Consider the following 26,548-nt stretch of genomic DNA (forward strand, 5'->3'; position numbering starts at 1 on the left):
AGCAGCGAGAAAAAGAAAAATGGAGCACGAGTCTCGAGCGGTAAAGGTCGTGAGTCTTGCAAATGAAACTAATATTCGCGCTGACAGGGTCGATAAAAGGTGAGCGAGGGACGCGAGGAGGAGCCAAGAGGAAATCGGGAGAGAAAGGGAGTGAAGGGGGAGGGGAGAGAGAGAGAGAGAGCCGCTTCTTCGGGCTCGACGCTGAAACTCACGAAGGAGTTTAGGTTTTTATACAATAGATTTAACCTGATCCCCGTGCTCGACCGTTCCGGCGTGGATGTGAGCGGAGAAAGAATATCTATTTCAGAAAGATATTCCCCCGACCCTTCGGGGTTACCCACTTGCCCGCTATCATCCCTGTACTCCTTCTTACATGCTGTCTCCTCTCTGTCTTGCAACCTCTCGTCCTTTTTTCGCCCCTTGTGGCTATTGTTCGTGCGCATAACCGCGAAGGAAGTATTTCTCGATACCATCGGAGACACGATAGGGACCTACGGTTATTTCAATCACCATAAAAATAGTTCGGTCTATTTTTATAGTCTCATCCACGCCATGATATTCCAGGAATTTTTCTCTCTTTCCCTTTTTTATGCAGGAATCACTCCCTCCGTGCACGTTGACTCGATGTCGCGTGACTCGCAGCTCCGAAATGTCGGAATCACGGTCTCAAATCTGAAAGAGCATCCCCCGACTTGTCGCACGCGCGCTACTTTGCAAGATACATTCGTCTTAGGAGCTTAATTAAAATTTATATTTTCACAAGGCGGGTTTATTAAACAGCCGAGACGTAGCGCGCCGTTATCTTTCTTTCTTCTCGACGTTCCGCACCGTCGCGCTCTTTCCTGCATCGTTCATTCCTCCACCTATCCACCATCCGTTCTCCGCCGCTCCTCGGCCCTATATTTTCCGTTTTCGCTGCCTCGCAAAGTCTACGTAGGATTTAACATGACTGACGGGTCGGGATCAACCAAATCAGCGTGCACGTATGTAGGTATACCGCGGATTAAATCCTCTGCGAAGTTAACCCGGTATATGGTAGAACGAGTAGCCATTTTGCTCGTACCGGAGAATAATAACGAGTAGGTATACTTAGGACTCTCGTGTTTTTGGTTATTAGTAACCTTTTAGTGTAATTATTCCGTTCTAGGAATTCAGTAAAGAATGTAACGCCGCCGGCTCTTGGTGCCAAGTCTACGGTGCCGCACAGAGAGATTCCCAAATTTACCGAGTTACGTATAAAATTAGCACCCGCGATATATGGTTGGGAATACCAGAGATACCTAGTCAAAGCCACGCGGATATTTGTCTTGCAGACGGCGCAACCAGTGCAGTTTACATAGGTGTATAACATTAGCCGGTTTACGGGTATAAACACATATACATCCACATTGCTTGGTTGAATCGCCACGTACCGATATTAACCTTAGCGTGACGAATACCATAAATGATAGCCGTGGTAGTGGCATAGTGCGTATTGTGGAAAATGTCCTAAGATTTCACGAGACTGTGTATGTGTTCCGTGCGTGCGTGCTCTCGCGCACATATTTCCGCATATGCAAACGAATCAATGGCAATCAGTATTTGCATTCTGAAGAGGGCGATTCCACTCTCGCGGAATGCAAATGACGCAGTAAAAGCATCGGACGAACGGAAATTAGTACGTGAACTCGGTCTTTCTTTGAACCATAAAAAAGCCGTAATATCTATAAAAATTTATGTAAATTATGAGCAACGATTGTTAGTTAACATTCTGCCTAATATACAATATTACACGTTCTTATGTAGGAAAACGAAGTACCTTCGTGCATCTTAATCATCCCCTTTAATTCAATAGATGGTTTCTCCAAAGACTTCTCCTTAATGAATTCGTCAGTTCACACAGATACGGTATCTGTCCGCGAGACCTCGTCGCCACCGTCCTCTCTGTATATTCACGGGCACTTGACGTTGCATTGTACGGTTGGTAAACACAAGGTAGTTATCAACACTGAGAGCTAAGTCTCGTTAACCGTTCCTAACAGGCGAATGCGAAGCATCCTGCCATTGGATTTGATGCTTCGCTCGGGAGACTACCTACGTGCTGTCACGTCTGGAGACATTTGCTAACCCGCACGATGCACCGTCAGATAACATGAACAAGAGGGGTTTGCGCCACATAGCACCACCGTAGGGTGGAAGGACGTAGGATGGGGAGCGATGCGACCGAATGTTCTCAGAACACTCACTTGTCTCTATGTGTATGTACCGATCTTCCATGCACGTGTATATATATGTGTGCATCCGGTTAGTCTCTCATGGCGCGCGGCGTTACCGTGTTATTTACGTATGACATGTCTCATTATCGGGCGTTGCGCTGCGGCTTCGGAAAATTTCAACATGCTTGTGTACGTGAGAGAAGCGATCGTGTTCTCGGATAGGGAAAGAGAATTTTCCTACCACGAAGGGAGACATTCGTTCACGGTGGAAGTAGGCTTCTCTTACGTCAGCACGTTCCTACCGTTTATCCTGGAACTCAATGGGTTCTCGCGTTCGTCGTAAAACATGATTAAATGTAAACACGTGCTGCCAGTTAGATATAAACACCTTGCGCATACAGTTGGCGAAATACCGCAATATACCAATGAGAACGACAACGACGATGGCAGTGACGATAAGGATGTGTAATATGCACCAACACCCTTGACTACATATTCAACTATACCATATATCTTACCAATGACAAGACCGTGCTACGACGGCATAATCAGATACGCAACTGCACGCAACTTTCGTGCACGTTCCAGGATCGCGACAACAAATTTTATAGTTTCTCGTTACGAACGACGCAATTCTTTTTTTCGTGCACTCCATCCGCGTTATCGCACTCTTTCCTACCCCGACGCTTCGACGTTTCTCCCGAATGCAGTATCGTGTAATTTATGGACGGATCGCCGAATCGATAGCCTGATAGAATCAACGTGGCATGGACGTTCGCTTTTCCGCGCGAGTGCGCACATGCCGTGCGGAGTTTCTTCGGACAATGGGATCTCTCTTATTTCTTGAGCGTGCACCGCAGAGTTTTCGAAAACGAAGTCGTTTCGCCATCCTGTTTTGTATTTCGTACCGAAGATCTTCTTCCATTCGTCTGTATTCTATTCCTTGCATTTTAGCTTCTTTTCCGCGAGAAATGCTTTTTTCTCATCATTTCGTCGTAATTTTGTCGGATTGATCCTGCAATTTGAGTTGATTAGACTTCCGTGGTATTAAATTATTTCCGCCGCGGTTCACAATCTATTATCTTTCACAGAATTTCTTTCGTGCTATCAGGCAGATTTTTGCACTGATTTCTTTCAGAATACTTATTTTATATCTCAATGATATTTATTCGCGATCTATTTTCAAACATACTTTTTTCTTCTGATTTATTGTCTAATTTTCGAGACGATTGAAAGAGGGAGCATACACTACTAAAGGAGTCTGGTTACATTAATTGGAATTCTAATAAAAAATAAACTAATCATAATTTTATAGTTAAATCTATTATAATTCTCTATTTGAAATATATAGCCAGACGTTCAATTACCTATGGTGATTGGAATTTTGATTGATATAATTAGAATTTATTGATTTGTTTATTTTTAACCAAAAATTTTTTTAGTATATATGGTATAGTCAATTAAATGAACTCTCGCTATTTTGAAGCTTCTCGTGAACTTTCGCCCTATATTAATATAATTTATGCGATTCTTGATTGAACTAATTTCTGCACACAAGAAAAGTATATACGTAATATACACTCATAGTTGTAATTATTACATTCCATTTGGTTTTATGTTTATTATTTATTTACAATTTATCGACAATACTCAGATTTATTATTGTACTGTATGTATAGTAAATTAATAATGGTATTGCCGTTTATCAGTGATGCATTAATATATCTGCGCTCAGAAATTCCTCATTATTAGTTTTGACAGCGGAGTTCTAGCATTCTACGAATACCGTAATCAGATTGATTATTTATTATGTCGTTATTACCTAACGCTTTGAACCGTTTATTGGGTAATATCAGCCGATATTGGAGGCGATGCGAAATACATGCCTAGGAAAATTTACAAGTTCCAATGTAACGCTCGATCGTTGTATAGACAACACCGTTGTAAGCCGCAACAGTTTATTAGGCACCCCGCTGTGACCTTTATTAGCCTCCTCTATCTCCTTCATAAACGGAGTCACACCGGCGTGTATGTTCGTTCACGTACATGAACAGCACACGTCGAAAATATGTGACACGCACTCACGCGGGTCTTCGCACGTTTATTCCATACGGCGAGGTTCAGAGTCCGTGACGAGAATCGCCATGGGTTCGTTATTAACGTCACGTATGCAGCTCGGGAGGGGAGATCACCCTTTGTTTTATACTGCGAAAGTTATATATCATAAATTTCGTCAAATCCATACTGAACGGTTAATTAAACGTTTTATTATCGGCACGGCGCGGCACTGCGGTGAACCGCCGCGCGACGCCCAATAATTATAAGCGGTATTTCTTGCAAACGCGTTCACGTTCCCACGTTCGCGCGTGATACGTTAATAACGAGATGAACTCGAATATTCCGTGAACGTACGCGAAGTCAATTTCGACTCGTTCTCTAAAAACTTTCTGTCGCTCTATCTTTTTTTGTTAAGACCAATTTTTTACTTTCCTCGTCGATAAATGTTCTTCAATTTGAAATGATTTTTTTTTTTCTGTCTAACACATGATATATTTCCCATTTCAATAAATACTTATGCATGCATCGCCTGTTTTTCCTAAACAATTAATATCTTGGCAATAAGATTATCTTCATTTTTACGGTTTGGGATTAAATAAGAAGTAACGCTTCCACTTTCCCCGACAATCGCGTCCACTTGCTGAAACGTCTTTAGCTCGACTGACGAACTCTTCTTTGAAGAGCGTTACAACGCGGTAGTACGAATTAGATTTCCTACAGATGGAACACAGAGGGAAGGTAAGATTCTCTCTACTATGCTCTCGGAAACCGAGCTGTGGGCGCGCGAGGATTGGCAAAAGGTGAGTTCATCACTAAGTCATGATGCTTTTATCCGGCGATCTTCGTTACCCCTAGCGTCTCACGAACGGTTCTCTCTCTTCTTCTTTCACTAGTTTCTCCTGTAACACGACGACGACTCCTGCAGTACCTCCAATCTCGCATCTTCTCTAACCTTCACGATCTACTTCATCCTAGAAAACGGTAGGCAGCGGGGAAAGGCTGCCTTCTCCACGCTGTCGCATTGTCAAGTCCTTCGAGACCGCTTCTTCCTTTTCGTTTGTGTTTCCTCGCGTTCTGTTTCTACCGTGACCGGCACATCCACGTGCACACTCTATGTATTTATATTTGTTTTCACGAGTAGAAAGAGAAGGAACGACCGAGACGAGATAAAAGGGAGGGGGTCATGGATTGGGAGAGAGCAGCCGAGAGGATTTTACGAAGGAGGTCACTACAGGTCGCCGCAGTGACCTCTTGGAATACTCACGGTCGATAAGATCGAATATTAAACTAGCCTCAAAATATTCACCTACGGTCTAACGTACGGAATCCCTGGGATTTTAATTATCACATTACTCCGCGGTGTGCTTTTAATAATTGGATTTATCAATTTGTGTTACTCTCTCTCTGATAATTACGAGGGTTATATTCTGAATACACGTGCAAGCCTTATAATTCCTAATTGACGTCTGGTTGTCTGATACACGAACTTTTTAATCAAATAATTAAAAGATATTATTTAACAAGTGATGCGTTTAAGGTGCTTTTATAAATTTATGAAAAAAGAAACCCATTGCAGAATTCATAAAATTGAGGCGTAACATGTGTTAAATATTCTACATGAAAGAATATAAAATTATTTCGTTAAATCAATTAGATTGTCGTATCGAATTATTTTATTAAAGCATCACGTTCTCGGAATATGTTTTTCATTTCTGAATGCAACGATTTTCTGGCATGCTTCGCTGTATCCGAACATCAAATTAACCCGTCGTTTATTCTCTTCTCCCAGCTTCCCTGCCTCTATACATTGGGCGAAACGATAAACTTTTTATAGGGTGGATTCTCTGGGTGGAAGCGACTCCTGGGAACGCCAGGCAAGAAAGGATCGGAGCAACGAGGCGAGAAGCTGTATTTAAAAAATTTAAGCGGCCCGTCTGCCAGTCTAGATATATTTCCTTCACGAGTAGAAATCTCGACATCGCCCAGTCAGTAATTTCACGCAGAGATCTCAGCCAGAATTTCTGTCTCTCGTTCTCTCGTAGTCCAAGCGAATAAAACAGCCGGCGGTTGTCGCGATCTTTTTATACTAACATTGTTGGTGCTTTTTGCGCCGCAGTGTGCAAATTTGGATAACTTCGTTTCTTGGCCGAGATATGCATTTTATTAATGTACATTTTCGTATCGATTAGATCCATGAATATCCAAGTTCGAACTACTTGCATTACTTAATAAGATTTAAATTCAATATTAGTCGTGCATTGATCGAATTACTTATTTAAACGGCATAAATAGATGTGCTATCGTAAAAGATATTTTATTTTTAAATGAAATTGGGTATTCTACTTTCTAAGTGAAATATTGAATGATTAACAGGCCGTGTTTCTTTAACCTGACATTAGTCACTTGATTTTATCTTTCTTTGTGTGGGTTTACATCAATTATTAAAAACACTATTATGATTATTAATAATATTTGTATATTATTGATTATTTTCTAATTTATTAATATTTGAGAACATTATGGATTTAATCATATTTTGTTTAAAGTAAATAAAAATCAAATGAGTATTAAACGGAATAAGTGAAATAAGTAGCTTATTTTGTGACAGTACTAAAAAATAAAATTTTTTAATTATTTAATATAACGCTTTTTTATTGCGAATATTTGATAAAATTGCATATTTAAAAGTTTGTAAAGAATAATTATTTAAAAAGAGAAAATATGTTATACAATACCCATATAAAACAATATTTTACAATTTACATTTTTTCACCGCTGGAGTGTATAAAAACACTCCATGAGGGGATTATTTCCGGATTAAACACAGTATCTAATGCTTATCGCATTGGTTTATTAAAGGTTTTTTAATCTCGTGCGAAAGAGTTCATGACAACTGATGGTTTCTATGCGAAACATTTACATTCTGTGTCTAATTTGAGACACCATTAACGCTTGACACGCGGAGGAAGAACTTTGTTCTGTATCTCGCAGCTCATTTTTACGAGCAACTCGTTACAGCCGCGAGCACAGCGCGTGCAGTTTATTACACGGAGCATAATTAAGTAGCGCCATATTTAAAGCCGGTTACGTCTCGTATGCTAAGTAAGGACGAAACGTACAGGCCGATAGCCTCGTGTATTAATTCAATTTTCTACCACGGTGATACCGATTTGAATTCCGCGGTTACGTCGGTCTCCCGCATGTATATCGCTCGGCATTACCGCGAAAAATTCGCTTCTATCGCATTTTTAAATGGCACAACGATGCAGCATTCAACTCGCGGTCGTATCGTTATCAACTGTTAAACGTTGCACATTACAGGAAAATGGCCGTTTCGCCTGAAACATCGCCTTAGCTCATAATTCGTGACCATTTTATAAGGGCGATGTATCGGTAAGTTCGCATATGGCATTAGAGCATAAAGTTTGATACATGCATCTTCTTGAGGATCTTCTTTTCCTGAACATAAATTTCTGTCTTAAAAGACTTAGAACATTGATTGTCTCTTGATATATGTCAATACAAGAGTGACGGTTGTTGCTTTAGTGCACGATGCAATTTCTAAATAGCCTCATATAACTGCTGTCGCTTCTTCGATATTCAGATCGTAACTTCCAATACTTATAGTTTTACCACGCGATTTAATATACATAGACATAAACAGATATATTATATAATTCACTTGGAAAAAAAAGTTAATCTTTATGACACAGATGTACTCTAGCCTCTAGTTTTTATTCATGCAATCCATGAGACACATTTCCGAAATATGGTATATCTATAAGTCACAATATTAGATAAATTAGGAATATTTTATTATAAGATGATTCTATAGGGTTAAACATAAAATAGTCTATAAATATTTAAAGTTAATGTTTAAAATTATTTTTGTAACTAATCCCTATTAAACTATGTCATAGCGGACAATTGAACTTATGTAAATTTAAAGTAAACGTAGGAAAGAAAAGAAACTGAAGATTTTCTGCAATTTGAAAGCCATTAGTTGGAGAATAATTTATATTGCAATTTATCCGTTTAACTAAAAATAATACTGCACCAAGAAAGAGAGAAGCGGCGCGAATGGCGAATTATCATTTTGCTTGGAGCGCGGTAAAGTTGAGAGGAGATCACTCGTAAAACGCAATTCGATACTGCATCCGGTTTATTCGTTTACGGGTGCACTAAAGAGTGCACTGAGGGCGGTGAATAGAATCCGACGGTGGGATAATGGCTTCGCGACATTTCGCCTTTTCCGCGACGGTAGTAGAAACGGCGGCGGAAGTACGTTTTCCTTTTATTTCCGGTGCAGCGCAGCGCGGTGACAGTGCAGCGCCAAAATAGCCGCCTCCGGCAATCGCACGATAAACACTGGTCTATTCCCTTCTGCCTGCACGTTCCACCACATCCTCTTTCGCCCTTTTTCACCCTTCCTTGCCGTGATATCGCGCTACCGAATTTTTCGCCGTGTGATTTCGGGCAAAGAGGAAAAAGTAGAAACTTTTTTCGGGTTTTAAATTAAAGCCAAAAGAACATGAATATTTTTCAACTTTGATATTACGTATGCGTTGTCACATTTGATATACATATAACGGTTCATTTATTTGATTAAAATTCTTACTTTTATTTTCGTATATTTTTATGAAATTTTTTTATAAATTTAACAAATTTAAATCTTTTCAATATGAGAGTATCTCTAATTCAATATAAAATTTATTACGTGGTTGAAAATATATAGTATATGATTATTATTGTAGGAAATTATTATTGTAGGAAAAATATGTTTTAATTCTGTAGAATATTATATTATAATACTATAACGCTAGAATATAAAATTTATACAAGTGAGCGTTAAACTATAATTTCAATGATCATCAGTAAATCCAATCTGTTATGCTAGAAGCTAAGAGACAAGTTTTCAAAAATTCAGTCCCAATATTAAATAGTTAAAACTACTTGGTGATCAGTATTATAATAGAGATAAATATTATAATTTCAATTTTTAAACAGTTTCATGTTATATATTTTATTGATAAAAGTTATGAATATATATATATATATATATATAATAATGTGCTTATTCTTTTTTTTTCTATTAGTTAATAATTAATTATATTTTTATGAAGTCCCAGATTATAATTGTTTGTCAAAAAGTGTGAAATTATAAAAATTTTGTAACATTAATTAAGAGTTGCCTATTTGTACGTAAAAAATTTATGAGTTTATTTGAAATTAAACTGTGAATAAGTTAAATATTATATTTACATTTTAATTCATACATTTATTAAACCCGTTATTAAAATTTTTTATGTTTACAATGGCTGAAGTAAAATAGAGGATGAAATGAATAGATTGCAAGATGTAATTTATGTTATAGTGCGATTGAGTGAAGTGAAAATTCGCGTTATTCGTTCCGCGTCGTTTATTGTGGCAAATTATCTCGGAGGTAACGGATACTCGACGAAATTTACGGAAACATTCGCGCGGGTCTCGCCATTTAATCCGAATAGTCTCCCGCGATCGGCAGTAATGGAACCCTTCAACCTCGTACATCCGAAGTCTACGATATTATCGAGCGCGACCTCTTCCTCCTTCCAGCTCTTCCCATATACCTGCTTGTCCTCCTATAGTTACGCAAGTTTCCAATAGCATTATCTCCGGTCGACGGTTTACCAGTAGCGGTCAGAGCACCCCCTTTGTACGCCCCCGTCGTAGCGCTCTCCTAATCGATTTAATTAGGATTTTATCGGATCACGGTGTCGATGTGTACTTTTCCGTGCAAACAAAACCCCCCGATTACCCCGCGGCCCCCGCTTCATTGTCCGTCATCCTGCGGACTCCAGGGCTTAACCTGCGGCGATGCTTTCGATGTCGCCGTCGCTCGTATCCCTTCGGTAAACAGAAATACCGCTCGAATTAAGTGTCTTCCGGGTGGGGTAATCGATTGAACGAGAGGCCGGGGGGGGATGTATCTATTCATACATCGACGACGTTGTGTCGGAAGAACGGGAAAGCAGCTGGTGTAACTTTCTTACCCTAAGGTTCCGTAGCTGCCAAGACTTTACGGCGACGGGCGTCATAAAATGGATACAAAGAGGCCATATTATCTCGCGGGTATGATACCGCGTGGAAGCGGGGACGGAGACGTGAATCTGCATATGGAACGTGCATTAAGTAGTTTCTTCCGCATTTAATTTAATAGCGCCGCCACAATGGGCGAGACTGTGAGACGAACGAAACGCTCAACGCCTCTCTCGCACGCGTACCGTGCTTTACGTCTTTCAAGCTTCGAGTTTTAGTCTCGTACGCACGTATTATATATTATACCATCTTCCGAAACGTCAGACAATATTTTAGCATCGCTCACGCGGCAAATGCTGTTCGACGATTAAGCACGCTACATTACGACCGAGATGCGAGATACGATAGATTCTATTATAATATTTTCGTGCCTTTCGCCTCGCTCTTGTCTTTGGACTAAAATACTTTATATTATATTGACCACTTTTTTTTTTAATTTGTAATGGTCTATGAGTTTATCGCAATTTTCTTGAAAACACTTCTTTGTTAATACATTTCTCGTTCTCTTATGAAAGTCTCACTTATTACATTTATAATCAAATGGTTATATCTCACTTTAGATCTTTTAATCCATTATGGTGGAATGTGGGACGTGTGAAAATTATTGAAAAGATGTATCGCTGATAAAGATCCTAAAGCGAATCGAAACGTTCGAACTCTGTATATGACGATTACTATCATTTAAGTATTGAAATTATATTATAAGATTAATTACGCTCTATTTATACCGTGCATTTGCCGAAATTTCTTAATTTCTATTAATTTCAAGAGTCAAGGAAAATTTTTTCCTCTTTTACTTTTTCATATCTTTATTCACAAATCGATGCGCGTTGTATTTCTGCTGACAATGATCGTTGCCGTGTGTCATAATGGAAATGACGATGGGTAGAGACGGGAACACGGGGCCAAATCTCTTTTTGTTATTCTGACGCTTCGATTCCACCCTCGCTTATCGCGCGCCCAGTGATCGAAAGAGCTCCATTATTTTTATCTCCGTTCCATTTAAGTGCCTCTCGTACGCGTAATCGCTACATTCATCTGTTCTTTACGCGTTTCCTTAGCCTCAAGCAGGTCACACCTCTCCCTGAAGCAGCAACTTCCCTCTAGCTCGTTAAGAGGAAAGCCGCCTTTTAAAGAAATAGGAATCAAACGAAATCAAAATTCAAATCTACTCGACGCAAACTATCGAAATGCTATCGGCGCCGTCTGCTATGACGATCTGCGTCTCTTCTTCGAGGGCAATTTTCACTGCGACACCAGTGACATTTTACTGCTGACGCTGCGCGAGAAAGACGGTAACATATCAAGCATTAACTTTCGTCTGATTTTATTGGATTCCACCAAGATGGATGTCGACGGGGAACACGAGTGTTACGAGATGGAAACGGACGCGTTTCTTCGGCCAAGGGATAGGTAAACATCCGGTCGGTCGCGAGAACGTGACAAAAACGGAAGACCCTTGACGTATCCGTGGAGCAACGGCGGAAGGTAGGAAGAAGAGAAACTAAAGAAGCAGGTGGCAGACAGGGTACAGGGTAGCTTCATTTCTTCATAACTTGGCGCGACAGCCGAGAGAAAAATTGGTTCTACCCCGTGCCCGGGCCACGGAGGTGCAAAGGATTCGCGCGAGAAGGGCGAACCCGGAGTGCGCGGGGAGAGCCTGGAACACTCTAATATCTTATGATTTAGTGTTGGATGCAACAACGCAGTTTAAACACCGCCCCGATGGTATACGGCACTGTGCCGGCCGATACTGCCTCGAAATTAAACTTTCGCGGGTTCTTCACCCTGTCTCACCTTGTCCCGCGCACCACCCGCGCCCGCTCTACTCTCTCGTCCTCGTGTCTTTTTTATCCTCGATACGACATTCCCCGGGAGCCAAGTTTGTGTACCCGCACCGTTTTAATTACTCTATAAATACGCCTCGCGCGTCGTGTCTTTTAGAATTTTAACTGGCCGGTGATATTGTAGAGTACGCGTGACATACTTTGCAGTGAAAATGGATATTTTTATTATGGGAAACGTGATTTTTACCAGTGAATTAATTCTGTTCTGTATTGTTGAATATTTTTGTTCATACATACACAATTCATATTCAAAATGGTTCAAACTGTATACTGTTAAATTCATAATGTCAAATTACATCCAATTTGTTTTTTTTTTGTCTTTTCTATAGATCGCCACTGCTGTTACTCGACATGTTGTTAATTTAACTAAAACAATGGAATTAAACAATAATTTAATTTAAGAATTGTATTAAATTTCACTGAAATGTAGTGTTTTATTTACTAAGTGTATACATTAATTTGGATGGTGTTTATTTCGAAACTAAGTAATTCAATTACGAAAACAGATTGATTTACATTTTAATATGGAAGTTAAAAATAATGAAATATTATTTAACTTAAGGGATTGAGCTAACATTATTCCTTTGATATATGTATTTAATAGGAAAGTAATATTAAAATTGAAATCGCGCTTAAATTTTAATTGTATTATTGTTCGTGTGGTGTTTTCAATCGTCATCCTTGTTATACAGTCTTTACTTTTCTTTCTTCGGAACTAAATCTTGCACTTGAGGAAAATATTGTTTAAATTCTATGCCAAGCGATGCAAACATATTGTATAGGTACATGGTAGAAAAATATACGATACATAGCTCAAGTTTATTCTCGAAATCACCAAGTTCGCTTCGCACTGCGGCCATCTCCTATATTTCGTACACACATCGTAGACGTACAGTAGACATAGTCGCTACCTCTAAATTTACGAGAACGGACATTAAATAAGCGGCATAAGCCAACGCCGCAGACGCTCTTACTCCGGACGACAGTCCGGAAAAAAGGATCGGCCGGCGGTCATTTGTCAGTTGAAGCGCGTCCATTAAGGGTGAAAAATCGACCATCGCGCCGACCATAAACAAACAAAATTATATGGCTGGCCAGCGGATTCTCGACTGACTTGTACAGTACACACACGGCATATTATATCGTGTGTATACGGGCGCACACCAAGTGGACTCTTGCTTCCTGTTGCTCGTCTTCGTCGTCTTTCATACAGTTGGATTAACGTATGGCATTACCGTCGTCCACGTCGCAGAGTGAAATACGCTTTTGAACGTTTCCCGTTTTGCAATCCCATTAATGATATAAACTAGTTTGCGTTACTCCTCTCGGTTTCATGTGTACTTTAATATACGCGCACACAGCACGTAATCTCCTCGCGCTTGTTTTTTCTTTCTATTTTTTTTTACTCATGTATACGAACCTATAGAAAACCCAGGTATTTCGCGAATATTTATCGAAAAATATTATTTTTAGCATATGACAATGCGGGGACTGTTTCTCGCGACACAGCCCGCTGTATTTTGTTTTCGGTATCGAATACAGGAACGTGACTGTCGGTCATGCGGGTTATATGCAATATATATCTACCCACATGCAAACATGGCGGTACATCGTTGCGCTAGCGATGTCGATTGTACTCGGTCTACACGCGGAACTCGTTTTTTACCCGTGCAACGCGTCGACGACGAAACAGCAAATGCGTTACCAGGTTGTTTCAATGGACGACATTATTGAGCGAAATGTATATGCGAAAAACTATAAAAGTAGGAAATATCGTACAATGTATACGCATTGTGACGTGTATATGCACCTATCATGGCGATTTTATTCACGGATGTGAAATTTATCCACTCAATAGCAAGTGTTCCGATTTGCTCTCATGGGCGTACAAAAAAATCAATTTAAGCATATTGGTCTGTTAAATAATCATTGCAATGCTTTTTCCGTGAAAATCCATTTCTTTAAAATAAAATTTAGTATGGAAAACGTGGAAATGAGAGAGAGAGAGAGAGAGAGAGAGAGAGAGAGAGAGAGAGAGAGAGAGAGAGAGAGAGATTGTTCTTTAACCCGTAACGGCAACATATCTACGTTTTTTTATGACGTTAAAAGAACATGTAAATGTTTGAGACTCACTAAGCTTTTTACTATTAATTTTTTATAAATTAAAAAATTTTCTTATATGAAAAATTACAACATTTGAACTTATCATAAATACAGCAATCTAAATAGCCCTATATATGAATATAACCAAAGAATAAAAAATTCAAAGAAACCTAAGATCTTTCATTATTACAGACTGTCAAAAAATAAAGATTAGGATAATTTTTGAACACAAAATTGAAGGAAAGTATGTATGCATAAAAGAGGATTATGGTTTACTAATATTATAATACATAATGACGAACAATTAGCAATTTCATGTAATACTAGAAGAATATTAAGCTCTTATACACAGTTGGTTATTATTAGTTTAATGATATTACAACAAATTTGAATGTTAATGTACTATTTTAAATTATTTATACTCACTGATGAGGATTATATTGAAGAAACGTTTGGTTATGTAATTTAATTTATAATTGTTCCGAATAATAATCAGCGAAAATCAACTCGGGCTCTTATAATCCATAATTTTCATTATATCTTTGAATTTATATCCATCAGAGTTTTCCTCACAATCACTAATTTAAAATTGTAAAATACAAAATTATTTTAAGTTATTACATTATTTAAAAATTAGGAAAATATATCCCAGAGTTTATGAAAATATCTTCCAGTCACTATGACTTAAGCTTGAGACACAATTGAAAACCACAGGCAATAGGAATAGAGAATAATATATTTTAATTTATCAAAAATTTATCAGAAACTGTACTCTACTATATGTACTCGTAAACTAGAATATACATTTCTGATAGATTGAAATCTGTTATTCCCTGTTCATTCCTATTATCCATGCTTTTCAATTATGTGTTAGGCTTTTCGGGTTACGAATTAAAAAATTTAATAGTAACGAATATTTATGGTTTGAACTTATATATAATTTTACGGTGAGCCAATATGAAGATATTCTGATATTAATTAGATAGCAAACTAGATAAATACGTTGGATTTTTCTGATAATTAATAATAATTGTACAAATGACGAGTCATAAACACACAACAAAACGTATTTTTAGACTTGGCGTACTCATAATTTCTATACGCAAGTCTTTAAAAGAGAAAACTGTACATTTTATTTTACTGCAAACAAGAAATAAAATATTAAACCTGTCTGATTTATTAATCATCAAAGCGCGCGATTCTATTTTTTTAATAGTTTCAATAAATATTAATTTTTTTATTAAACCAATTTTTATGAGACGAAGGAAAACGCGATTCTTCTAAGATTCTCGGAAATTCAACAAGATCTCAGATGTGTCTGATCGCGAGTATACGCGTTTTTACGACGTTATCATCTTACGTTATCATCTTTTATATAAATATAAGGGCGACGCGCTTGCGCCAGGGAATTTGATGTTTACCTTGCGGAAAAGGTCCACGCAACGCTACAATATAAAGTTTATAAGTTATGTGCAAGAAGGGATATATAGATGCGTGCCGTTTTACGATCATTCTCCACCGTTGAATTTAAAGCATCACTAACCGTAAGAAACTGATTCGGTAGATATGAAATATCCTGTTGTGAGAAGCGTTACCTAGAACCGCGACCGTCGCGTGCCGTGCATCTTCGAGATTTGCGGGAAAAAAAAAGAGAAAAAGAGAGAAAAACGATGGTTGATCTCTCCCTATGATCTCTCTTTGTGCAGAGGGCACACTATCTTCAATCCTCTCAGTAAATTTGGTCCGGGGTCACCTTCGACATTCATGCGGAGAGTTCCTTGCGAAACGGTCGGCCGATACCGTCCCTCCTTTCACGTCGAGCGCTGTCCCCAAGGCGGCCATTTATATGTCCTGCGGGGAAGTTTCGACGGCCTGGCGGGCTTTGCGGTTCCCGAAACGGATACTAAGGGCGAGCCACAGAGAACGAGGATGGACGCTCCTCTTACTCGGGTGCGCTTCCAGTGGCCACGTAGGGATTAGCATGTTTAGATAGCACTCACGAAAGTAGTTCTACGACCTGCCGAATTAATGCCACGACGGCGCAACTTTGGACTATGCCTTGATCCATCTTGATATTTCAGAGAAAATCGAGGGGAATACGTTTTCGCGCAAAGCCAGCCGAAGGGAAGACAGAAACAGCCCCTTTGTACCATAAGTTCCGTAAGGACCACTAGTTGCCGAGTATTGCGCTACGTCTTTCTTACTTTGAAAGCACTCTACATCTTGTCTAATATCGACTTTGCAAATTTCGAAGATTACTTCCGTTTATGAACGCATGTTCCCTGAAAGCGCGACAATACAATTACACATGATGCGAAAGAGGGAAGAATAAGGAGAAACAGGGGGACTTTGTGGAAACTGCTTTATAAAAGGATCATAAAGACTGTTATCATTTTTATCTACTATATTAAGAGCGACACGACTTGCAATAAAAAAAGGATTACACAGACTTCGTGGACCGACAACTGTCCGTGCATCATATTCCCCTTTCCAGACTTTAAGTTACGGCTTAGATACGAAGGGCTTTCTATAGCAGATATCCCGAGATTGATCGCCGCTGAGTTCGTGATTTATCTTTCTTATACCTTCTCGCTTTTTACTTTGCTTGCCTCTGGTTATCGCTGGTACATCATGTTCTCAAAGAGTACACGCGTCTGCATATCGATAAAAAAATAGTTACAAAATTGAGAAGGTATTTAGTGAATGGCAGTGAATGATCTTTAGTTTGACAAATTAAATCAGTCGAAAACTTTTATTCCGGAAGATATTAAAATGGTACGGATGTTTTTCACGATTGGATGGTTTATTATGTGTGCATCTTTTCAATCCCATTTAATTAACCACAGGTCTTTAATCACATCTTGATATTAAAAATTTTTCGCTCTATTACACTTGAGAACGAAAGCAATTTTCTCTCGAATCTTTCTCTTTTGAATTTTTGCGAAATAAATGATCCTTTAATGTTGTCACTTTATTACGAACGATTTAATCTATAGAAGAAACGTAGAAGTTTAAATAAGTATATTTTCAAAGAATATATGTACGTATCTTATCGCTTTGATAGAAAAATGACATCTCAAAATTAATAATTTTTTAACAGAGAACTTTTATGTAAAATTCTGTATTGGAAACAACATATCAATTAGAATATACATATAACTATGACTTTACTTTCTTTCCATGTTATACTTTCAATTATAATATATTCTGTGAAACTAATGTTATGAGTGTTCAACATTCGAACACCGTAAGCCTATAGTGTAACTTTTAGATTGAGATACTTCGAGTATGTCATACATCAAAAATAATGAACAAAGTATTACATTTTTAAATTTAAGGTTTGAAAATAGTCTTAATTCAAATATTTTATTTCTTAACTCTTCGCTGACACGGACGGATACAGGATTATTCGAAACCCAATAATAAATGTTTTATATATGGGTGGAAATAGACTACAGAGCAATAATGTACTCGCAACTTTTTTCCCGTACTTTAGTTTTTTCTTTAGCGATGACACGTGCATTCGAGCATCGAGGAATGCATTTTGCTGATTAGAATAGCAACCAAGAAAGATTAACACTTTGTGAATTGAAATTAAAAATATTTCATTCGAAGTCAAGAGTTCCATTTTTTGTTCAAAGAGATAATTCAACACAAAGATCATAATAATATATCTATAAAAATCAAATGTCTTAAAAATATCTACAATGTATTATAAATATATCTTTTCCTCTAGTTTTATTATAAATTATTTTACTTTCAAGTGTTTATTAAATTTAAATAATATAAAACTCTTATAATATTTTATATAAATTTATTAATATAAACTCTTAATATTTTTGGTTTTAAGAAAATAAATATATATTAAAAAAAATTCACTTTTTTAATTGTAGAACACAAAATTTATTTTTGAATCACACTATAACTTCAAGTAGAGGATTTTTTTTTATATTTTAGCACCAACAACATTTCTTTATGGTATAACTAAAAGAAATATTGGTAATTCTAATTAGTTAGTAAAAGAATCTCTTGTATCATAAATAATTATTACGAACTTGATCAGTGACAAAAGCGACTCTTCTGTTTTTTAGCGGTAAATTGAAAAAGTTATGAACGTATCATATTTTTAACGTTAAAAATATATGTATTTAGAATAGATTTTCTGTCATTATTTAAATAATTTTTATTTTTTAGTTGTATTACCTTTCATCAATGATATGTAATATCTTCTATAAAAATACATTTGCGATAATAGAGAGAGCTTAGTATTGAGTAATTTTATTTAAAAAATAGACGTTATTTCGAGTTATTCTACGTAAACAATATTTTACATAATCTTTAAATCCTACGCTTGATAAACGCAGGAGAGGATAATGTATAAGCGTGATATACTATATAGATATCAGATTATTACGCAATCTCTTATCGGCCTCATTATCCTTTGATTACAACGCTTAATAGGCATCGCATCGATATGGATAATCGAAATTCCGAATGGGCTTCTGGACACAGATAATCTGACTAAAGAGTATCGCTATTTTAACCGATGAATAGTGATCGAAATTTATATTACAACTCGAACGTGTAATTTGACTGTTCGAGTTGTTATTCACATGTAATCCTTTTAGGTGAACGAATAGATAACAAAGAGCGAAACTATTATTTAATGTCAAAATTTGCGATGACCTCAAACCACACGTCTGTTCTGCCTAAAGGTAAAATAGTGAAATTTAATGTGGAAACTCTAATGTTCGGAACTGTGGTATATTTTAGATTCAGCTCCTGACTATTACCTGTCGTCAGCTCGAGCCTAATACGTATGAGTTGGCTACCGAGCAACAGGCTGTCGTGACATACATAAATCCCAACTAGGTAACGGGCGGCACACCTGACTTCGTAGTCGACGTGTCGGCTTTTCCGGAGAGAGCGAGATAGTTGTAGAGCGAGCGACTGGCCCGGTGCAGTTTCGTGGGGAACGAAAGAAGTTTTTGCACTCAAGTTCGAAATTCCGATAGGGCAGAAATAGCTAAAGTTGAAAAAGTAATAGAAAAAAAAAAGTCGTGATTCTTTGCGAACACCGAATTGTTTTGCGACCAATCAATGTCCATCGATAACGATCAATTTGTCAGCGAAATGTTACCGCCCTCACAAAATATTATCCTTGTTATTCGAGAACGCGTGAAAGACGGCGAGTAACGAGGAACAAGGTCGGTGAACATTTCTGTAAATTCTGCCAGCTATAAAAGTATTGGCGCGACGGTGATGCCTTCGCCCCGCTCGCGAAGCTGTCAAAAGTTTTCATCTCCACGAGTGGTGAATTATTGTCCAATTCCCCTTCGGGAAACGTCGGTATCGCGCACTCTCGCTGACGGACTATACTTTAGCGCGCGAGCTTCGCCACGGTGTAACTTATATTTAATTACTGCCGGTAATATATTAGATTTAAAGAGTTTTCTCGTAAAATATCGCAACATTAAGGAAACCTCCGGCGCTCTGCCGCAAGGCGAGCGAGCGAGCGGTCGAAGGAAATGATTTACCTTTCATGAATTCTTTATGGCTACCTGGACGACTAGAAAACCCCCGAAGTTGCAGCCACTTGAGCCCTCTTTTTCTCTTCCACTCGTCTCCTTTTGCCTCGTTCCCCTTCCTTCCTTTCGACCCTCCACGCTCTCGATCTCTTCTCGTAGTGCACGAACTTTCCATCGTCATCCCGTCCACTCCGATATTCCCTTAATTTTCCTTAGTCGCTCGCACTTCTTAACGATTTCCTTTTACTCCTTCTTCAGTTTGGTCGATCAATTAAGAAAGCTCTTAAAATCGCTCGTCGCGCACAGTTCGAGAATTATCTGTTATCATTGTGTAGTTCAATTGTTATCGTTGTGTCGTTCAATTGTTATTGTCAGAAATTTATAGTTTTCTACTAATATTAAATTTTTAATGGAGTGGATACAATATCGAATCAGTTTCTTTTGCTGATATTTTTTAATCATATAGTAATATTTGAGCTCGTATTTTTAAACGCAGTATAGTAACGTCAATGATAGCAAATGACAGATAATCAAACATATATAATACTTTATGTACTGCATTAGATAATTAACCTTTAAATGATTATATGAGAGATAGAGCCCCACAGCGCTCCAGGTATAATTTTTTCTAAATCTATGTATCTCTGGAAAGGGAAAATAAAAAGTATTGTTTATATGCCCGGAAGTCTTAAAGTTAATTGTGTTTTAATTCTTCTTTCTCATTAGTTTATAACTAATATAAATTTAACTGTAATATAATATTTTAATAAAAAAGATAACTATAAAATTAAAAATGTTTTGCGATATTCTGAACACATACTAGCACATATCTTTAAATTATCTATTTTAAGTTTACATTACTTTAAATAAAAAGAGAAATCTTATTCTAATTATTTTCTAGCATGCTTAATCGATTATTTATTGTGCAAAATGAGATCTGAAAGTGTGTATGCAATAATAAATAGATCCCATCTTTAGCATTTTTCTTTCTATTGTATTTATCGAACGCAATTATCAATCCTTATTGGTATCAACACAACGTGACGAAATATGGAAAAAAGTATACGTGAAGCATAGCTGCAGGATCAATATGTACATGTGCAAGATATTGTAACGTTATTATATTTTATGTCCTGAGGATGAAGGAAAGGCTTAATAGAGTTATTCTCCTTAATTCATGGTACATCGACCGTATTTCTAACACGCTTTTCGTAACCTATCTTACCCACTTTTAAACCTAGTAAAGCCCTTAAGTCGTAAAAAAGATTCCCGGTAAAACCCCCCGATTTACCCAGCCTCCTATAGTGTGAAGTTAATTCGCATTTTCAGAAACTACAAGCTAAAGTATGAATTAAAGGAGTGAAGAGAATACAAGATGTGTATATATACAGCGAACAAAGCGAAACTTTAACTAGAGAAGCGTAAAATATTGTATAATTGACAATTATATTCTATTAGCAATATTTTTTATAATACCTATACGTTTTTGAAATTTATTCTCTCGTAACTCCGGTATTGTGTCGTTTACAATTTTTATGAAATATAAAAAAAAAAATACAATATATTTCCACAATTTGATATTGTAATCACTTGTTGGCAATTCTTGACATATCCCAACACAATTGTTGCGATGAAGCGAATATTAAAGATCACCTCACTATCGAAAAGTCTATTCAATTTGGCAGCACTTTTTTGCACTCTTATCAACGTGCAGCATTCGATTTACCTGCGTGCATTTGAAAGTAATTGCATACGAACGTATCGTGAAAGCGAGCGGGTCAAAAACAATATACGCGAGTCCGTGACGAGCGAGTTACCATTCAGCGAATATTCGAAACGTTAACCTGCTGCCAAGTCCCGGCGAGCTTTTTCTCTGTATCAACTCGTATGTAACGATCCGTCGAGGAGAGTTTCATGGTGGTTCGAATAGTCAATGCTCGATGAAAAATGCAGAACCGGCGCGTGATATCGTCCGACGGAACAATTCCATTAGAGATCTCGCTTGGGATCGACTGACAAGGGATGTTGGTTGAGAGCACGGAGATCGAATGAGAAAAATAAAAATGGGGGAGGAGATGAAAAGAGCGAAAAAGACAAAGAACAGCGGGGGAGGGAAGGGTAAAGGCGACGAAAGAAGAGGTAAAACGAGCAGGGATATTTTTCGGAAAGAGTGGAAAACCCAAGCGGCCAGTTAAATTCCATACAATGGCGCTTCGTACCACTGTTAAGAGGGCTACCTATCCTCGGTAGAAATACAGGAAAGTGGAATTTCTATCCTATACCTACGACCGCCTTTTCTTCCTTTCTCTTGTACTTGGTTCACATTTAATTTCATAGATGTACGCTGCGAATGACGAGGCGTTATCAGTGAATTAGTGACATGTTGACAGAACGATATATCACGATGGATAAAGCCCCAGGGTATGATTGACACTTGAACATATTAAGATTTATATCAATGATATGCCACGTGTCTAATTGCATTCGGATCTAGTGAGCTCGTGAATTCCTGTCGATTATCGGAAATTGTCGAATATTTGTATAAATCTACGTAACATTGCATTGGTACAATTTAAATCAGGCGTAAGACTTATTCTTTGGAAATGCGTTTGAAATAAATTTTGGAAACCTGTTCGAAAATTCACTCAGGTCGTGCAACAAACTTTGTTAACGTTGCAAATTTAAAAAATTTCCGTTTTTATTTTTTTTTTCAAAAATTTGTAATGGAAAAATGAATAAATGATATCTTGTGAAAGCGTAAACCAGCACTTGAAGTTTTTTATCGGCATCGAAATAATGGAAAAACTGTGGGAAAATTCTCGCCACGAAATTCCACATGTTAAAAATGGAACGTGCCGTTATGAATTAGAATAAATGAAGGATAACATGATTTTGTGATATTATATAACTGCATATTATCGTTGGATTTTCCTGACATGCCTTCAGTTTTCACACATTCTCTTTCATCACATTTGTAATTAAGGAATATGGAAATCGTTACTTTTTCTTCTTTCATTATTCATTGTGATGGTTTATCACAAATTATTGAACATTACAAGAAATTTAATTAAAAAAGATTTTTAATTACAGAAAATACGCTTTCTAGCAAAATTTTTCGAAAGATATTTTGTCTTTTACAGTCTAATCGATAGAAAGTCCATTTGGTCAGAATTGAAAGCAGAATTTGTTATATATATTTATTGGAAGTGCGTTTCTATATTTCCAACATATTCATCTCTTTATGCTATCGTATTGGGAAATCTACATTATGGACGAGAATTCTTCCAGCTTCCGAAAAATTTCAGAAATGTTACTCCGACTTCGAACCTTCGAGTAGATAAATGGTAGGAAAGGAGAATTGTTTCCTATAATTTATTGTGGTATTCGATCTAGTAAAATAAAATTGGTTAGTTGAAAAAAAATTCATGACTGATTGGCAAATAAAAGTAACAAATAATCTATATATACTTTTACTTTTTTTAAAAGACTCCGTACAAACCTATATTGAATTTCGGTCGAATTGGCTGAAAATTTGATGTGTTGTAAATCTTATCATCCTAAAGAGTCTCTGTAATGAATCGTTTGACCTCTATAAGGAGTCATTTTTCAAAACGGACGAATACTACAATATTTTATTTTTAACGAGTACGGTGCATTTCTATTTTATTATTTACGCTTTTTATTTATATTTTTAAGTAAAAAGTTATAAGGAAAATTCATGTTTTGAAATTAATTTCTTGTTTTAAATTGACAATTGTAGAATTATCTGTAAAAAAATCTTCGTTAAATCTTTAATTAAGATTAAACTTGTATAATAGCAAGGGCTATTCTGTTTTGAGAAAGATTTAGTCGAAGAGAATCACATGAACATCGCAATAAAGCTCGAAAAAGCTAATAAAAGAGTTAAGATAAAAGTTGTTCGTACAGAAGTAGGATTAGGATAGCACGTGGAGGAAGTGTCGAACTTGTGTCGCAAGCTTTACAGTCGTTGACTTGTTGTTTAGACTCAAAAGACAGATACGAAGGGCCTTCAAAAACTTTTAATTAATACAGATGACGAGTACACAAAGCCTCAACGCCGAGTAAAGAATTTTGGAACAAAGGCGACAGAAGAGCATTGTTGTCGGATCTTGTTACGGGGACGTACCGCGTTGAGAGAACAAGATGGAGTGACAGAAACGCGAGAAAAGAGGGCGTAGGTGAGAAAGGAGAAAGAAGGTAGACAGAGAATGAGAGAAAGAGATACGGAAAAGCGAGGAACGCACTGAGAGGAAGTGAGAAAACATGAAAGCGCAGTCTGACTTTCTATTATGGTGTTATCCGTTTCTTCTTTGCTCTTCTCTGTGGGTAAACGGAAAACGTATAAACTAGAAATCTTTCGCGCGAGTAATTTTCCATAACATCAATTCATCATCACGCCAAGCGTCAGTAATGAAATTTGGGTACCGACCATTCCAAATGCGTGTACGCGTACTTGTATATATCAACACTGATAATTCCATAATTCTACCTCTTCAGCGATTTCTGGCTCCGAATTTATTATCTAAAGAATTCCTACATTTGTTTGATACATATGTTATTATAACCGCGCTGTTCCTCTCAATTGTACATGATAAATCGTGGTGCTGTTTGTCGAATATATATCTAACAATTCAAAATTTTGCTAATGGATTAAACACGTATTGATAATTACGCAGCTATTACAAATTGCGCACTGCCATCGGATTACAATCGAAACGTATTTGTGTTTAGGAAATCTGAATTTCATAGTCTTGTTTTAATTGCGATATTCCCATGAAACTAAAAGCATTAATCTCTAATATGAAAATTTAAACACGCGCATAATGCTTTGCATTATCGGTTTGCAATAATCGTCCATATAAGAAAAGAGACAATAGATCAACAATATATATATATATATACCTTACGCTATAAATTTGATTCACAATGAATTGATATATGTACAGGAGTTAAGATATCTCTCACGTAATACGAAGAGTCTACATAAAAAGAATGATTTTGCTGAAATATTAAAAAATTTAACCAGATGCACATGATATAGAGATCTAATAATTTTATTAGACTATCAAAATAATTATGTAGGACGCTCAAATTGATTGATAGAATGTCAAGACTTTTTGAAACATTTCTCTTTAAGTTTAGGATTTCTACATAATTATTTTGATGGATCAACAAAATTATTTTACTACTTAAATTATTAAATAGACATTTGAATAAATACGTTCTTTTCGTGTATTGATTTATATAAATAAATAATTACATCAATCAAAAGTTACTGCGATGCGAGTTCATCCGTCATTTTGAAATGAATCTTTCTGGTAAGAAAATCGTAAAGTTCTTCATTACTTTTACCAAGCGATACTTAATTGTCAGTTCTCAAAATGAATGACATATGAGACTGAAGCTAGATTTTAATTAGCCTTTTCCACAATCGTATAAAACCATCGTGGAACATTGAAATTTTAATTTCTCTATTCAACTTCCTCTTACGCCCGTTGGAACTTTAATAGTCGACATAATTATGCTTAATTATGAAAGAAGGAAATTTAATATAAACGATATTATCGTCTATCGTCTTAGACTTTCAAAACTTGAAGCATAAGGCAATTTTACCTCGCGGTGTTTTGTTCGTGTTTCGTCGTGGCGTTTTAAGTATCTACCCCTTTTCTACTTAAATTAATTAGTGACAGCTACCATCCGATAATGCGCGAACAGTCTCACTTTCTACCTATATCGATAGATAATGCTCTTAGTATATCTAGTAGGTATTAACATATATAAAACGATGTAAGGAAATTTGGATGTAGAACATATTGTGCTTACAAAAATAGACAAATGTAGTCTTGAGAAGAATCCCCGGAAATCAGTCTTTACAAAGATAAAAAATTGGATAAAATAAAATTAGGTACGTGATATCTTTACTGAGATTACTCAATTAAAATTGATAAACGAGTGGAAATACTAGATAAATATTACAAGTCACACTGCTCGTCTCTTGATACATCGTAGTTTGTACATTGGACTTCCACAAATAAAGTAAATTGTGTCTCCGTCCAAATTAGTTTGCAGAACATTCCCTTCTATTTATTCTTACGAGTACTCACGCTCCAAAATTCCTCACTTTTCTTTACCTCTCGTATGCAGATGTTTAAATCAATTTTAAATAATTTAAATTTCAACAATAATTTACTTGATGCGACTGCGGTAGAAAATTTAATAAAATGATTACATCGAGAAAATTAGGTAGAGATTATAATCGTGAAATGAAATTTCCTGCAGTATGATTTTTATTCCATTATTGAAGTTTTCTTTAAATAACTTTATACAGAAAGCGGTGGACCGTGTACGTATATAACTGAATGAATATAATTTACACGAAATGATTGCACGGAAATAAACGGTAATTAATTAAAAATTTATTTCAATATTGAAATTATAAAATGTTTATTACAAGTTTAACGAACGGGACATTTTTATGAGATGGGTACTGACATATGTGTGGAGTCGAGGCGGAGCAAACGTTGACTTCGTTACTGCCGCATTGGTCGATCGTTTACACACGCGTCCGACTTCGCCGATTTACAAACGGAAACCCAAATGATAGAATCGAGAATGTGTAGCCGAACCGACCGCCCGCGTTCGATTGCGGACGCATTCGTTTACACGGGCATGTTCGTATATGTACGACGTATCACGTTGTAGTCACCCCGGGATCGGG

This window comes from Cyphomyrmex costatus, unplaced genomic scaffold (genome assembly GCF_001594065.2).
Source record: "Cyphomyrmex costatus isolate MS0001 unplaced genomic scaffold, Ccosl1.0 scaffold498, whole genome shotgun sequence".
In the NCBI taxonomy this organism is placed as follows: domain Eukaryota; kingdom Metazoa; phylum Arthropoda; class Insecta; order Hymenoptera; family Formicidae; genus Cyphomyrmex; species Cyphomyrmex costatus.